At 47.3% G+C, this 16,351-nt stretch overlaps 1 pseudogene; it reads right to left on the bottom strand.

Moving 5' to 3' along the window:
* Nucleotides 1-1,708: 1,708 nt before the first annotated feature.
* LOC128263653 (uncharacterized) lies at nt 1,709-3,714 on the bottom strand (annotated as a pseudogene).
* Between the last annotated feature and the right edge of the window lie 12,637 nt (nt 3,715-16,351).

The following is a 16,351-nucleotide window of genomic DNA, read 5'->3' as shown; positions in this document are numbered from 1 at the left end:
GTGTTTTTACAAATTTAACTGTAGAATACTCTGGCCGGACTGAAGCCTATCCCAGCTTATAAAAAAATCCTTACACACATCAAAGGCCTATATCCATTGGAAGGGTGTAGTGCACTTTGAGCTTCTGGGACGGAATGAAACCATAAATTCAGATGTGAACTGTCGCCAGCTATCCAATTTGGCGGAAAAAATTAAAGAAAAGGAGCCGGCACTAGCTAATCGCAAGGGTAAAGTCTTTCACCATAACAACGCTAGGCCCCACACATCTTTGGTCACTCGGCAAAAACTACGGGGCTGAATTGGGAAGTGCTACCAAATCCACCTTATAGTCCGGACTTAGCACCTTCAGATTAGCATTTGTTTCGCTCTCTTCAAAACTCTTTGAATGGTAAAAACTTTGATTCAGATGAGGCTGTCGAAAACCACTGGTCTCGATTCTTTGCTGGAAAAGACCAAAAGTTCATCGAGCGCGGAATTATGCAGCTGCCCGAGAGATGGTCATTAGTGGTCGAACAAAACGGCCAATACATAATTGATTAATTATAAGTCCTGATATAAATAAATCATCTTTGAAAATATTAAAAAAAACGACGACTTTCTTGCCAACCAAAAAATTTGATACTTTTATTACTGACCGCTTTCGAAATTCAATTTACTAGGTAACGCCTTCCAGTTGTTTCTTTTTTTTCTGACCGGCCCCATTGACAGTTGCGAGCCATTTTAATCTCGTTACACTTAGAGTAAAAGGGTATATTGTATTCGTTGAAAAGTTGTTAACAGGAAGAAGAAAGCGGTTCCTACCATATAAATTATATTTATTCGTGATAAAGATCAATAGCCGTGTCGATCTAACCACATCCGTCTGTCTTTTTGTCTGTCCGTTTGTATGTCGGTCCGTCTGTCAGTTTGTCCTTTTGTCCGTATGAATGAATGAATGTCGATTAGGCATGCCGATTCTATTAATTCCTACGCAGCGCAAATCCACGCCCACAAATCAGGTCACTCTTATACGTGTTAGACCTTAGCTGTTTTACTCAGTGTGTGTGTTTCGGTCATATATATCGGTAATCACAAAACACAAAAAACAACAGTTTTTAAAAAGATCAAGGATCCCCGTATATGTGAAAGTATTTTCCTGCCAGCAGTAATGTATTGTGGTACTGCGACCAGAATGTGCTGCGTGTGCTCTTGTTTTCAGTCATATTTATACAAAATAGATTTTATATTCGAAAGAAATCAAAATTGCGCCAGCCTTGCCAGCAGTAATGCATTGTGGTATTGCGACCAGAATTTGCTGCGTTTGCTCTTGTTTTCAGTCATATTTTTACAAAATAGATTTTTTATTCGAAAGAAATCAAAATTGCGCTATCCTTGCATATAGAAAACAGCTGTTGTAGTGGTGGCAAAATATCGTTAAAAATCAGAATTTTCCCGAATTTTTTTCGGGGCAAATGATTTTTAATCGCATTAATTCATCGCATTTTTTTTACATGCGGCATTTAGCATTTATTTTAAATGCGGCATTTAGCCTCATGAGATTCCCTGTGTTTATAAATGCGCATCAGGCTAAATGCGTTTTAAAGCGCCAATGGAATCCGGCTATTAAAGGTTAGGTTAGGTTAGGTTAGAGCAGCTGTCAAATTATTGACACACTTAGACGTAGAAGGTCCGTTGTGATACCGCGTGGATCTGTGACCCCTTTCCTGTATTATTGTCTGCGGCTCTTACCGCAACTGAACTTGCATAGCTCCCATCCGGTTGCTTTCATGAATTTTATTATTCGCTTTAGGCTTATATTCGGCAGTTCAGATAGACTGCTCAAGAAGAGATTGCCTAAGTGGTACAGTCTAGATCTGCATAGGGCCGAGCAGGAACAGAACAGGTGTTCCACCGTTTCCTCCTCCTCCTCGTCCCTGCAGCTTCTGCAGAAGTCGTTTTGGGGCGCGCCCAGTCTGCTTGCATGTGTGCCGATCAATCAATAGCCTGTGGGCACTCGTATTAGCATTCCGCAATCGGTACGGTTTAGCTTTAGAAGTTCAGAAGATCTCTTCGCATTAATCCTTGGCCATGTCTGGCGAGAGATGCGACAATGTCTTTCGTGTGTCCATGCTAGGGTCGCAAGTTCTTTATATTTGTTTTTAATGTTTAGCTTGCAGGTGGCCATCGGCATACCAATGATCTCCTTGTCGTCCGGATGGAGAGGAACGGTAGTACCATGTCTGGCCAACTCATCTGCAATACAATTGCCTGCAATGTTTCGGTGACCCGGGACCCATATTAGGTATACTTTAAACTGCAAAGCCATCTCATGTAGAGATTTGCGGCAGTTTGATATAGTTTGAGAGTTTGTATTGGTCGAGATAATTGACCTGATAGACGCTTGACTATCACTGTAGATGTTTACCAATTTCTTTTGACAGTTTGCATCGTTTAGAAGCAACAAAGCTTCATTTATAGCATATACTTCCGCTTGGCAGTCACTGCAGTGATCAGGAAGTCTGAAGTCCTGATGTTAAGTTGTATATTCCACCTGCAACTCGATTATTTAATTTGGAGCCGTCAGTGTAGAAGTTGACTGCCTCTTTTAGGCCCGGTAGACCTTGCTCCCAGTCTTCTCTGGTTGGTAGTAATGCTTCAAAGGGGGGTGTGGTCGTATTCAATTGGTTCGCATAGATCCGTTTTAGGTGGGATCGTTGGGTTTTGCTGGAGTATCCTAGCATGACCATATGTTTGGGGTTTCCATTGCCTTAAGTTCCTCGTTCGAACCGCAGCTATTTTGGCCCGCTCCATGCCGACTAAGTCCAGGCTGGGAAGGTTCAGAATAACATTTAGCGCCTCGTTGGGGGTGGTGCGAAGGGCTCCGCTTATGCATAAGGATGCCATTCGTTGAACCTTGAACCACCATATTGACATTCCGTAGAATAGAATAGGCTTGACTATCGCTGTGTGTATCCAGTTGACGATTTTCGGGGAAATGCCCCATTTCGTTCCGATGGCTTTTTTGCAGGAATAGAGGGCAATTGTTCTCGTCCTCCTTGGCTGTTCAGTCTCCATGTTAGACGCTTATCTAGTACTATCCCCAAATATCTAGCGTTATCATTGAAATAGAGAGAGAGAGCAGTTATTTAATGTTGGTGCGTTTAGTTGAGGAACCTTGTATCTGTTTGTGAACAGCACCAGCTCCGTTTTTCAGGGGTTTACCATTAGACCTATTTCTGTTGTTCAGTCAGATAGTATTTTAAGTTTGGCGGTCATTAGATCGCATAAAGACTGAGGGAATTTCCCTGAGAAAATAATGGCTACGTCGTCCGCATATGCCACAACCTTACATCCACCCCCTTCCGTGTTACACAGCAGCTTATTCACTGCGATGTTCCATAGTAGAGGGGAGAGTACACCACCCTGAGGGGTTCCCCTGTTCACGAACCTTGTTTGTTTTGAGGTTCCAAGGGTGGAGGTTACCATTCTGCTCATCAGCAATTTATGGATTAGCTCCACGACTTGAAACTCAACACCCAGGTCAGTGAGGGGTTCGGTTATGGATGCAGGGAGAACATTGTTGAAAGCGCCCTCTGTGTCCAGGAATGTAACTAGTGCGTATTCCTTGTGGTTGAGTGACTTTTCGATTTGGCTGACTACTGCGTGCAGAGCTGATTCGGTGGACTTGCCCTTTGAGTATGCATGTTGTGCTGCTGATAATTGTTTTGAGTCCATGACTGACCTGATGTGCAGTCGAATCAGTCGTTCAAAACTTTTAAGTAGAAAGGATGTCAGACTTATAGTTCTGAAATATTTCGTCGTCGTGTGCGAGGCTTTGCCCGCTTTGGGTATAAAGAATACCCTTGTTTCCCTCCATGTTGATGGCAATGTTCCTACCTTAAGTATGGTGCGCAAAATTTTCTTGATCAGGTCCTGCTGATTTGAAGGGTTTGAAACTATCTTATCTATCTTATGTTACGTTCAGACAGGAGCGTTTCCAGGTCGATGCTTCTACCGGGAGACTACCCGGAAAGTGGGAGTCTAGAAGTAGGTTTAGGGTCTCCTCACTAGAGTCTGACCATGAGCCATCTAGTTTTTTAAGGTATCCCAAGGAAGAGGTTGTTTTGGAAAGGATCTTCCTAAGCCGAGCTGCATCGGCTGTCTCCTCTATGTTCGAGCAGAAGGCCTGCCAAGCTGATCGTTTTCCTTTTCTTATGGCCTTCTTGTAGGAGGCTAGTTCCAACTTATATTTTTGCCATTTTAGATCTTTATTCCCCGCTTTCGCCCTGTTAAAAAGTGTTCTGCAGCTGGATCTGAGTTCTTAAAGTTTCTGGGTCCACCAAGGAGGCTTTTTTGATCCTCTCGGTTTGCATTTAGGGTAGGTTGATTCGAAGGCCATATTGCAGGCTTTTGTGAAGGTCCCTACTAAGTTATCTAGACTGAGTATTCACTATTGTCATTTGGGGGTTCTATTGGAAGAATACCTATCAAGCTTCTCTATAAGCGCGCCATTTTATTCTTCTACGGTTGACGAATTCAGCTGGAGTGGGAGGGTATAATATTTATGTAGTTTCTATGAATTTGTGGTCTGAAAAGGAGTGCTCGCTTGAGACTTCCCAATTTCTGACTTTTCCAAGCAGATTGCCTGACACCAAGGTGAGGTCAATGACCGTTTGGCTATTTTTTGTGATGAAGGTGGGGGAGTTACCCCTATTGCATAGGAATAGATTAGAGCCAAGGATGAAATTTAAAAGAGACTCAGTTCTGTTATTGCTTGATGGGCTTCCCCACTGAGTGTGGTGAGCATTAGCGTCGCAGCCGATTACCATTCCGATGTTGAGAGCCTCGCTCTCTTCGACCAGTTGTCGGACTAGCTCGTCTGGGGGTCTTCCTTTTCGAAGGCCATGTACGTTGAAGCCACCCTTATGGTTGCCGCTGAAAGTTCCAGGCTTGCTACGGTGTTGTCTTCGTTGCTGTAATTATGAAGCAGAAATATTCCAAGGTGCCTTTTGGCTAAAATGCAGATTCGAATTTTACCTCCTTTAGGGTCAAGTGCAACTTGAATTCCTTGGTGCCGAGTCCAGAGACCTTGCCTCCAACGACCCAAGGTTCCTGTACCAGCACTAGGTCTTCCCCACCGTCAGCCAGGCGAAGCAGCAGAGCAGCAGACACTGCCTTACTGTGGTGGAGGTTCACTTGCAGTAGTCTTAATGACATCTGCAACGTATTCCTCCACCACCGTGACTTCGGCTTCCTCATCGTCACTGAGGTCGTCGTCTCCAACAGCCGGCTTCATCGCCTGCATCTCTCTGCTTAACGATGCGTCGGTGGAACAGCCGTCCTCCGGCTCTTTGTCCCCGGGAGCCTCAAGTTCTTCCGGAAAGACCTGCTCGGCTGGGTTGCCGACCGGGCCCTTCTTCGCGCTGAAGCCGAAATTCAGTTCCCCGTGAGCAGCGTCTATTGGGGAAACTGATTCCTTTTTCAGCACGACGATGGCCTGACTCACCGGCCCCTCATGCTGCTCCACCTTTACGACCTTCCAGTCATGCGTGGGGAGGTTTGGGTTGCACTTCTGCAACATGAAGAGGATGTCTTCCGGCGTCTTTATGGAGGACGACAGCCAGATCCTCGCTCGGGGCCTACTGAGGACGTCACGCCAATCCAGCGCGACGATTTTCGCCCCTTTGTACACCTCGCCGAGCTGCGCTGTCTCCTTCTTATATAGGTCAGCCGACCGCTGACTATCTTGGCCCGCTCCATGCCGACTAAGTCCAGGCTGGGAAGGTTCAGAATAGCATTTAGCACCTCGTTGGGGGTGGTGCGAAGGGCTCCGCTTATGCATAAGGATGCCATTCGTTGAACCTTGAACCACCATATTGACATTCCGTAGAATAGAATAGGCTTGACTATCGCTGTGTGTATCCAGTTGACGATTTTCGGGGAAATGCCCCATTTCGTTCCGATGGCTTTTTTGCAGGAATAGAGGGCAATTGTTGCCTTTCTCGTTCTCACTTGGCTGTTCAGTCTCCATGTTAGACGCTTATCTAGTACTATCCATCTATTATCTATTCCAGTCATGCGTGGGGAGGTTTGGGTTGCACTTCTGCAACATGAAGAGGATGTCTTCTGGCGTCTTTATGGAGGACGACAGCCAGATCCTCGCTCGGGGACTACTGGGGACGTCACGCCAATCCAGCGGGACGATTTTCGCCCCTCTGTACACCTCGCCGAGCTGCGCTGTCTCCTTCTTATATAGGTCAGCCGACCGCTGACTATCGCAGGCCACCTTGACGCTGTCTTGAAACCACCCCGCGTCTTTGCAGCATGGTGTTGGCTGGAGGAAGTCTCGGAGCAGTGCCATGCACAAGATGGCCAGCTTCTCCTCCACTGCCTTCCACTGACTTTTGGGGATCCGGCCTCTAAAATTTCCCTCGTCCACCAGCCCAATTAAAATCCTGTCCCGCGTTATGTCCGCAAAATACAGGTTTGGTTGGACCTTCGATCTATTTGCCGCAGGTCCAGGCAATTCAAGAGATCTTTGCCTCTCTTGGCCATAATTTGGGAGCACCATTCTCGCCCACTCCACCTTCTTTAACCATTCGGCTGAGGGGTTGGCGATCTTGCTCCTGTTATGTGATCGGAGTGTCTGCGCGGCAGTCCGCTTCTCCGCATACGTAAAATTGATTTGCTCGGTCGGTGGAGCGACAGACTTAGCCGCACCTTCTGCAGTTTTTGGTGCCGACGCGCACTTTGCAGAGGTGCTGGCGGCCGACTGTCTTCCAACTTTCACCCCCAATTTGGGATGGGGCCCTTTCGGGATAGCCCCCGAACTGGTGCCGCACAGGCGGAGCCAACGCTCGCAGATCCTATCGCTGTTGCAGCACCCACCTTTTTCAGTGTTTCGGGTTTCTTAGGAGTGCCCGGCTCCATTGTGGTGTTTATTTTTTGTTAATAGTGTTCATAATTGCTATTAAATCAATACTGAATATTATAAGGCCAATTCTTAACAGTTTAGAATGAAGTTTCGGTTTTTGTCCCTGCTGTGAAACCAGGATAATTTGAACTCAAAACTCGTTACCAAATCTTAGGGTTTTTTCATCGTGTGTAGTGATTTATTTCGCTATCGTGTGCGCAGGCAAAAAAAGCTAAAAAAGGCAATACGATATTGCCCTTAATGGCAATTTTGTGTAGTGAATTATATATTAGTACGAAATGGTTGGGTGCACTGCTTGGCGTCGGCGCTTCGGGAGGGTCGGTTGTGCACTGCTTGGTGTCGTCGTGTCTCGTCGTTCGAGTACGTCGGGTTCGTAGTGTTCTGGGTCGTTTTAGAGGAACGAACTACTTGGATTTTTCTAGTGGGATGTGGGAATGTAGGGCATCGTTAGTTTCGAGCTGCCGGGCATCGTTATTTTCGACCTGCCGTTTATTCCGTATCGTTTCCGGGTCGGAAGCCGAAAACGTGACTTCAGGTAGGAACTCACTGAGATGGGCCGGAATTACGCAAATCGTGCCGGGCTCAGCGATCACGACCGGGCCTGGGTGTGTATTCCAAAACCACACCGGGCGTCTGTGATCCTCTCCAGGTCGTAGAGCCGACTTCAAATCGAACGCTTACGGATCCAACACCACAACCAAGACTATGATAATCCCGCTTTGGTCAATCGGGTTTATTGGGCGATGATTATCGGCAATCGATAACTTCGTCGAATAAGTGTGACCGGGTGCTGTTGGCTTTAAGCGTGGGTGTTGTCGTTCCCATACGAGATCTCCTACTTTGGGTCTCCAGTCTCTTTTCCGTAGGTTGAACGATCTGGCTTGGTCTTGTGCTGCTTTTCCCATGTTCCGATGTGCTAGTTTGCTCGTTTCTATCATGCGTTGCAACCTTGCCTCTAACGTTTCCTTTACCATTCCGGATCCAGGTGTGGTTTCGTTATACAGGCTCCCAGGTAGTCGTATTTTCCGTCCGTATAGTAGGTACGCTGGGCTGTATCCTGTTGATTCTGACCTGCTGCTATTGATGGCCATTGATATTTCGGGTAGCCAGTCCTCCCACCGTGTGTGTTCGGTTCCGGAAAATTGAGCTATCATAGTCTTTATTGTCCTATTTGCCCTCTGGGCTGGGTCTCTTGCGGGGTGTATGGCACTGTTAACTGGTGGACGATTCCCCATTTCTGTAACTGTGCTTTAAACTTATTACTCGTAAACTGTACCCCGTTGTCCGAGATGAGTTTTTTCGGCTTACCATATCGTCTGAGGATCTGTTCCCGTAAAGCTTTTAATACAATTTCTGTTGTTGCTTTTCTGACGGCTGCTAGTTTCACCCACTTGGAGAACTTGTCGAACATAACTAGAAACATGTTATTGCCGTGACTAGACCTCGGTAGTGGACCAACGAAGTCTAAGCAGAGTGTTTCCCAGGGTGCTTCTGCTATTTCTGTTAGCATTTTCCCTGCTGCCTGCTGCTGTGAGGTTTTGTACAGTTGGCATGTTTCCTACCGACGTACGTACTGTTGTATGTCTCTGTGCATCCCTTGCCAGTAGTACGATGCCATTACCCGATGCTTCGAATTTCTAACCCCTAGGTGGCCTGCTGTAGCTTCGCTATGGTTTTCTTTCTCTTTTTTTCTTTGCCACGCATAGCTTCCACGGCTGCGTATCCTCGACTGCGGCTCATGACGGTAGATGTCTGTATAGTTTTCCTTCTATTAATGCGTAATCTGGCCATGTTTCTAGTTCTTTTTCTATTGCAAGGAGTTTCTGTTTTATCCACTCGTCCTCCTCTACTTCGGCTCCGTGTATTTCTTCCTCGAGCATTCGGGATAATGCGTCTGCCACGACGTTAAGCTTGCCTTTGCGATAGCGTACCTCGAATGAGTATGGCTGCATTGCCAATGCCCATCTGGCAATCCGTCCTGAAGTTAAGCCATTTAAGTGCTTGGTGGACAGTGATAACTACGAAGTGGTACCCCTCCAGGTACATCCTCATTTTCTGGATGCCCCAGTGTATTGCCAGGCACTCTTTTTCGGTAGCCGAGTAGTTTTGTTCTGTTTTTTTAAGCTTCCGGCTGGCATATGAAATAACGTGTTCTCCGTTTTCGTACTTTTGGGTCAGTACTGCTCCTAGTCCGTAATTACTGGCGTCAGTCTGAAGTACAAAGGTTTTTCCAAAGTCCGGGCAAGCCAGGACCGGTGCTTCGGTTAGGGCTTTCTTTAGGCTTTTGGTCGCCTCTTCTGTCTCCTCGGTCCATTTGTACTTTGTCCCCTTCTTGACCAAGTTGTACAGCAGTTGCGCTAGTTCAGTGACGTTCGGGACGAATCTTCTGTACCAGGAGGCCACCCCTAGGAAGCTGTGTACTTGCTTCGTCGTCTGTGGGCTTGGCATGTTGAGGATCGCGGCTATCTTTTCTGGATCGGTGATTACGTGTCCTTGGTATTTTAGTTCTTCCTTAAAGAAGTGGCATTTCTCTGTGTTGATCTTTAGATTTGCCTTGCGGAGTCGCCTCATTACCTCCTGTAGCTTCTCCAGGTGTTCCTGTTTCGTGCGTCCGATTACCACTATGCGAACGCGAATGGTTCCATCTCCGGTCCGATGACTGAGTCTAGAGCTCTTTGGAAAGTCGCCGGAGCTTTGTGTAAGCCGAAGGGCATTACTTTCCACTGAAACAGTCCGCGTCCTGGAACAGTAAAGGCAGTGTACTGTTTACTGTCTTCGTCCATCGGTATCTGCCAGTAGCCACTTTTCAGATCCAGTGTGCTTATGTATTTTGCCTCGCGGAGTTGGTTGAGAATGAGATCCATTCATGGTACTGGGTATGCGTCTCGCTCAGAATGCCTATAGTCTATGCAAAGCCTCCATTCCTTGTTTTTCTTCTCTACGATTACTACTGGCGAACTGTAGGCGGAGTGCGAGGGTTCTATGAGGTTCTGTGCTATGAGTTCGTCGACTTGTTTGTTTATTATTGATTGCATTGCTGGGTTTCGAGGGTAGTACCTCTGTTTAATTGGGCGGTCGTACTTCATGAAGATTTTGTGGCTTGCAATGTGACATACTCCTTTGATTTGGCTTATCATCTCTAACTCCCTTTTGAGGGTCTCTTTGATCTGTGAGTCTGTTAAATGCCCTGTTTCTTGTGATCCGATGCCGTGTCTCTTGTGTGTCTTGCTTCTGCTTTGGTTCCTCTTCTTTTTTTTTTAATTTTCGCTGTGATGCCTTCGCATTCTAGTGTAGCATTGCATTGTTCTAAGAAATCTATTCCCAAGAGTTGGTCTCCGATCACCTCGTCGAGGACTAGTAGTGTTGTTGTGTTTGTTTGTGTCCCGAGTTGTATTGGTACTTCTAGTTCCTCTGTGACCATTCTGTTTGTTCCGTCTGCAAGTCTTATGGCTTCAATTACTGGTTTTCTTTTTCCATGTCTGGCTATTTTGTTGGCTAATTCATGGCCGACAAAATTCCGTGTGGCTCCTGTGTCAATTGCACCGCGAATTCTTGTGCTGCCTATGTCGACTTGTGCTAGTAGGTGACGACCGTTGAACTTTATTGAAGTTGCGGGTGTGGTGTGTGCCCTGGGTGCCTGCTCTGATCCCATGGGCGTCTTCCGTTTCCCGTCGTTTCATTCCTGCGGCAGCAATGAATTGTTCGTATTCCATCCTGTCCGCATACCCAGCAAAACAGTCTTGGTTGGTTATTTCATCCACGTGCTACGTGTCCCACTGCTTTGCACCGCGAGCATCTATTGTTCATGTCCCAAGATCTTGTGACGCCTCCGTTAAGTACTGGTTGTGTTTCTTGGGGTCTCCACTGGTTCCTTGATAGTCTCCAGTAACTTCCTGGTGGTTGGTGTCCCAAGTGAGCTTCCGGTGATTGTTGCGTTGTCTGCTGTGCTGTGTGCTCATGTGGTTGTAGTACCTCGAATTCCTCGGCAAGTCAAAGGTATTCCGATATGGTTTGGCATTCTCCACGTTTAGCATATATCCACTCGACTGTTTCGGTACACCCACTCCAGTTTTTTTTTCTTCTGTGAGCGTAGTGAATCGCATGATTTTCCTGAGTTCTAGCGCATATTCCTTCGCTGGCTCGTTCTCGCCCTGGTGTCTATGTGTGATGCTTTCCATAGCTTTCTCCCCATGATCCGCTGGCCTGTAATACACTAGGAATTCTTTTCGAAAGGTGCTCCATGACGGCATCGGGTTTGGGTGTGTGTGCCACCAATCCAAGGCACACCCTCTGAGAAGTATTACCATTGCTCCTGCTGCATGATCTAGATCTATGCCGTATGCCTCTGCTGGGTTTCCAGTTCCGTCGTATTCTTCTCCCCAACTTCGTATTACTCCCATCGTGACCACTTTATTTCCTTCTGTCCTTGTGGGCTTAGGTCCAGGTTTTCCTTCGACATACTCCGTCGGGATCGGCACTTGCAGGTATTTATGTTTTTCCTCGATGTGTTCCTCTGTGGCGGTTGTCCCACTAATGCCTTTCAGTTGGTTTCCTGTTCCGTTAGGTGCTGGTGATGGGCTTCTTGCGTGTTTCTGAGCCAGTTCCAAGAGGCGTTTGATAGTTTCCTCGCCGTGGTTGCCGTTCTTTATGAAATCTGACATTTGTCTTCGCATGTCCTCGCACAGTGTTTCTGGTTTGACCTCGAATTCTATTAGATAGGCTTCCAGTTGGGCTTTATTGGCATTGTTTATCCGGCCTCGATTTAATTTCTCTGCCATTGTATTATATTGTGTTGTGTTGAGGAAGAGGGTAAACGATCTTTGGTGTTTCTATTTGAGGATACAGTCTTTTTGTGTTCAATTTGCTCGGGCGCCACTGTAAAGACCCTGTTTTGGGAGGCGGTGGCCAGGGTTCGAGGCAGAAATTTATTTCCTCTTTTGATCGGTTTACCTCCCTTTCCCCAAAGAATAACACAAATCGAACGCTAAAGAGTATGGTTATATTTTAATAGTACGATTGATTAAGACTACGTTTTCTAACTATAATTATATCGAGCGATATACTGCTTGCAAAGTGGTGTCGGTGCTGCTGAAGGGCACTGGTACTGGTACTGCTTGTTGGTATCGACGCTGCGGAAGGGCCGAGTCTGGTTCTGCTTGGTGATATCGGCGCTGCGGAAAGGCCGAGTATATCGCAGCTTGTTGAGTAGTGCGATACTCATACGCTTTATGTGCGGGATCGGCGCTACGGAAGGGCCGTATGTTGCACTGCTTGCTGCTGGCACCACGCAATGGTTCGAGAAACTGCTTGGCGTTGCCGATGTGTGGTGGCTGAGTGTACCGGGTGTTGTTGACGTCGTGCGGTCGCTGGGTACACTGCGCTGCAGCCAGGTGTACTGCTTGGCGTCGGCGTTTCGTCGGTCGAGTACGTCGAGTTCGTAGTGTTCTGGGTCTTTTTAGAGGAACGAACTACTGGGATTTTCTAGTGGGATGTGGGAATGTAGGGCATCGTTAGTTTCGAGCTGCCGGGCATCGTTAGTTTCGAGCTGCCGTTTTATTCCGTATCGTTTCCGGGTCGGAAGCCGGAAACGTGACTTCTGGGAGGAGCCGTTCCAGGCTCAGCGATCTCGACCGGGCCTGGGTGAGTATTCCTAAACCGCACCAGGCGTCGGTGATCCTCACCAGGTCGTAGAGCCGAATTTCAAACCGAACTCTCACGGAACCACCACCACTACCAAGACTAACTACCAGAACACTTACCCGGGTATTCCTCCTAGTTGTTGTTTCCGCGAGAGTCGTCGGAACGCAAGTGACTGGTCTGGGGCTGTGTCTCCGCTTATATAGGCGCTGCTTAGCGTGACCAGATCGGACGATGATGATAATCCCGTTTTGGGTGATCGGTTTTATTGGGCGATGATTTTCGGCAATCGATTACTTCGTCGAATAAATGTGACCGGGTGCTGTAGGCTTTGGGCGCGCGTTTGAATAATAAAGGGCCAGTATTTGGAGTGTTCTTTTTAAGCTTTAATGGGTCGTCACACTCCCCCCCCGTTTAGGAGGCCGTGGCTCCCGTGGTCGTCACGCTGACGTTGTCACTTCGTTTTCTACCACAGGTTTCAGTTCGTTGATATATGCTCTGTGTGATTTTCCTGTCGCCGTATGTCTTATTATCGCTATAACTGTTGAAACGAAACCCGTCACTTTGAATGGGCCCTCGTATTTCGGTGCTAACTTTGCTGCAAACCCAATAGCTGCCTTTGACAATGGGTGTTGTCCTTCCCATACGAGATCTCCTACTTTGGGTCTCCAGTCTCTTTTCCGTAAGTTGTATGATCTGACTTGGTCTTGTGCTGCTTTTCCCATGTTCCGATGTGCTAGTTTGCTCGTTTCTATCATGCGTTGCAACCTTGCCTCTATCGTTTCCTTTACCATTCCGGATCCAGGTGTGGTCTCGTTATACAGGTTCCCGGGTAGTCGTATTTCCCGTCCGTATAGTAGGTACGCCGGGCTGTATCCTGTTGATTCTGACCTGCTGCTATTAATGGCCATTGCTATTTCGGGTAGCCAGTCATCCCACCGTGTGTGTTCGGTTCCGGAGAATTGAGCTATCATAGTTTTTACTGTCCTATTTGCCCTCTCGGCTGGGTTCTCTTGCGGGGTGTATGGCGTGGACCAACGAAGTCTATGCAGAGTGTTTCCCAGGGTGCTTTTGCTATTTCTGTTAGCATTTTCCCTGCTGCCTGCTGCTGTGAGGTCTTGTACCGTTGGCATGTTTCACAGCGACGTACGTACTGTTGTATGTCTCTGTGCATCCCTTGCCAATAGTACGATGCCATTACCCGATGCTTCGTTTTCCTAACTCCTTGGTGACCTGCTGTAGCTTCGCTGTGGTTTTCTCGTAGCACCCGTTCTCTTTGGTTCTTTGCCACGCATAGCTTCCATGGTTGTGTATCCTCGTCTGCGGCCAATGACGGTAGATGTCTTTATAGTTTTCCTTCTATTAGTGCGTAATCTGGCCATGTTTCTGGTTCTTTTTCTATTGCAAGGAGTTTCTGTTTTATCCACTCTTCCTCCTCTACTTCGGCTCCGTGTATTTCTTCCTCGAGCATTCGGGATAATGCGTCTGCCACGACGTTAAGCTTGCCTTTGCGATAGCGTACCTCGAATGAGTAGGGCTGCATTGCCAATGCCCATCTGGCAATCCGTCCTGAAGGGCTCTCGATCGAGTTAAGCCATTTAAGTGCTTGGTGGTCCGTGATAACGACGAAGTGGTAGCCTTCCAGGTACATCCTCATTTTCTGGATGCCCCAGTGTATTGCCAGGCACTCTTTTTTGGTAGCCGAGTAGTTTTGTTCTGTTTTTGTCAGCTTCCGACTGGCATATGAAATAACGTGTTCTCCGTTTTCGTACTCTTGGGTCAGCACTGCTCCTAGTCCGTAATTACTGGCGTCAGTCTGAAGTACAAAGGTTTTTTCAAAGTGCGGACAAGCCAGGACCGGTGCTTCGGTTAGGGCTTTCTTTAGGTTTTTGGTCGCCTCTTCTGTCTCCTCGGTCCATTTGAACTTTGTCCCCTTCTTGACCAGGTTGTACAGCAGTTGCGCTAGTTCAGTGAAGTTCGGGACGAATCTTCTGTACCACGAGGCCACCCCTAGGAAGCTGTGTACTTGCTTCGTTGTCTTTGGGCTTGGCATGTTGAGGATCGCGGCTATCTTTTCCGGGTCGGTGTGTATACCTCTTGCGCTAATTACGTGTCCTAGATATTTCAGTTCCTCCTTAAAGAAGTGGCATTTCTCTGTGTTGATCTTTAGATTTGCCTTGCGGAGTCTCCTCATTACCTCCTGAAGCTTCTCCAGGTGTTCCCGTTTCGTGCGTCCGATCATCCAGGTATGCGAACGCGAATGGTTCCATCTCTGGTCCGATGACTGAGTCTAGCGCTCTTTGGAACGTCGCTGGTGCTGTGTGTAGTCCGAAAGGCATAACTTTCCACTGAAACAGTCCGCGTCCTGTTACCGTAAAGGCAGTGTACTGTTTACTGTCTTCGTCCATCAGTGTCTGCCAGTAGCCACTTTTCAGGTCCAGTGTGCTTATGTATTTTGCCTCGCGGCGTTGGTTGAGAATGTGATCCATTCGTGGTACTGGGTATGCATCTCGCTCAGAGTGCTCGTTCAGTTGCCTATAGTCCACGATTACCACTGGCGAACTGTAGGCGGAGTGCGAGGGTTCTATGAGGTTCTGTGCTATGAGTTCGTCGACTTGTTTGTTTATTATAGACTGCATTGCTGGGTTTCGAGGGTAGTACCTCTGCTTAATTGGGGGTTGAAGATTTTGTGGCTTGCAATGTGACTTACTCCTTTAATTTGGCTCATCATCTCTAACTCCCTTAAATCCCCTGTTTCTAGTGATCCGATGCCGTGTCTTTTGCGTTTCTTGCTCCTGCGTTGGTTCATCTTCTTTTTCTTAATTTTTTCAGTGATGCCTGCGCATTCTAGTGTAGCGTTGCATTGTTCCAAGAAGTCTATTCCCAACAGTAGGTCTCCGATGACTTCGTCGAGGACTAATAGTGTTGTTGTGTTTGTTTGTGTCCCGAGTTGTATTGGTACCTCTAGTGCCTCTGTGACCGTTCTGTTTGTTCCGTCTGCAAGTCTTATGGCTTCAATTACTTGTTTTCTTTTCTCATGTCTGGCTAATCTACTGGCTAGTTCTTGGCCGATAAAACTCCGTGTGGCTCCTGTGTCAATTGCACCGCGAATTCTTGTGCTGCTTATGATGACTTGTGCTAGTAGACGTCGGCCGTTGAACTTTATTGATGTTGCGGGTGTGGTGTGTGCCCTGGGTACCCGCTCTGACCCCATGGGCGTCTTCCGTTTCCCGTCGTTTCATTCCTGCGGCAGCAATGAATTGTTAGTATTCCATCCTGTCCGCATACCCAGCAAAACAGTCTTGTTTGGTTATTGCATCCGCGTGATAGGTGTCCCACTGCTTTGCACCGCGAGCATCTATTGCTCATTTCCCAAGATCTTGTGACGCCTCTGTTAAGTACTGGTTGTGTTTCTTGGGGTCTCCATTGGTTTCTTGGTGGTGTCCAGTAACTTCCTGGTGGTTGGTGTCCCAAGCGAGTTTCCAGTTTTTGTTGCGTTGTCTGCTGTGCTGTGTGCCCATGTGGTTGTAGTGCTTCGAATTCCTCGGCTAATCGGAGATATTCTGCTAGGGTTTGGCATTCTCCACGTTTGGCATATATCCACTCGACTGTTTCGGTACACCCACTCCAGTTTTTTTTTCTTCTGTGAGCGTAGTGAATCGCATGATTTTCCTGAGTTCTAGCGCATATTCCTTCGCTGGCTCGTTCTCGCCCTGGTGTCTATGTGTGATGCTTTCCATAGCTTTCTCCCCATGATCCGCTGGCCTGTAATACTCTAGGAATTCTTTCCGAAAGGTGCTC

Source organism: Drosophila gunungcola, unplaced genomic scaffold (assembly GCF_025200985.1).
Source record: "Drosophila gunungcola strain Sukarami unplaced genomic scaffold, Dgunungcola_SK_2 000010F, whole genome shotgun sequence".
In the NCBI taxonomy this organism is placed as follows: Eukaryota; Metazoa; Arthropoda; class Insecta; order Diptera; family Drosophilidae; genus Drosophila; species Drosophila gunungcola.
Note: the sequence above shows the minus strand (reverse complement) of the source record. Positions and strands in the feature narration are given on the sequence as shown.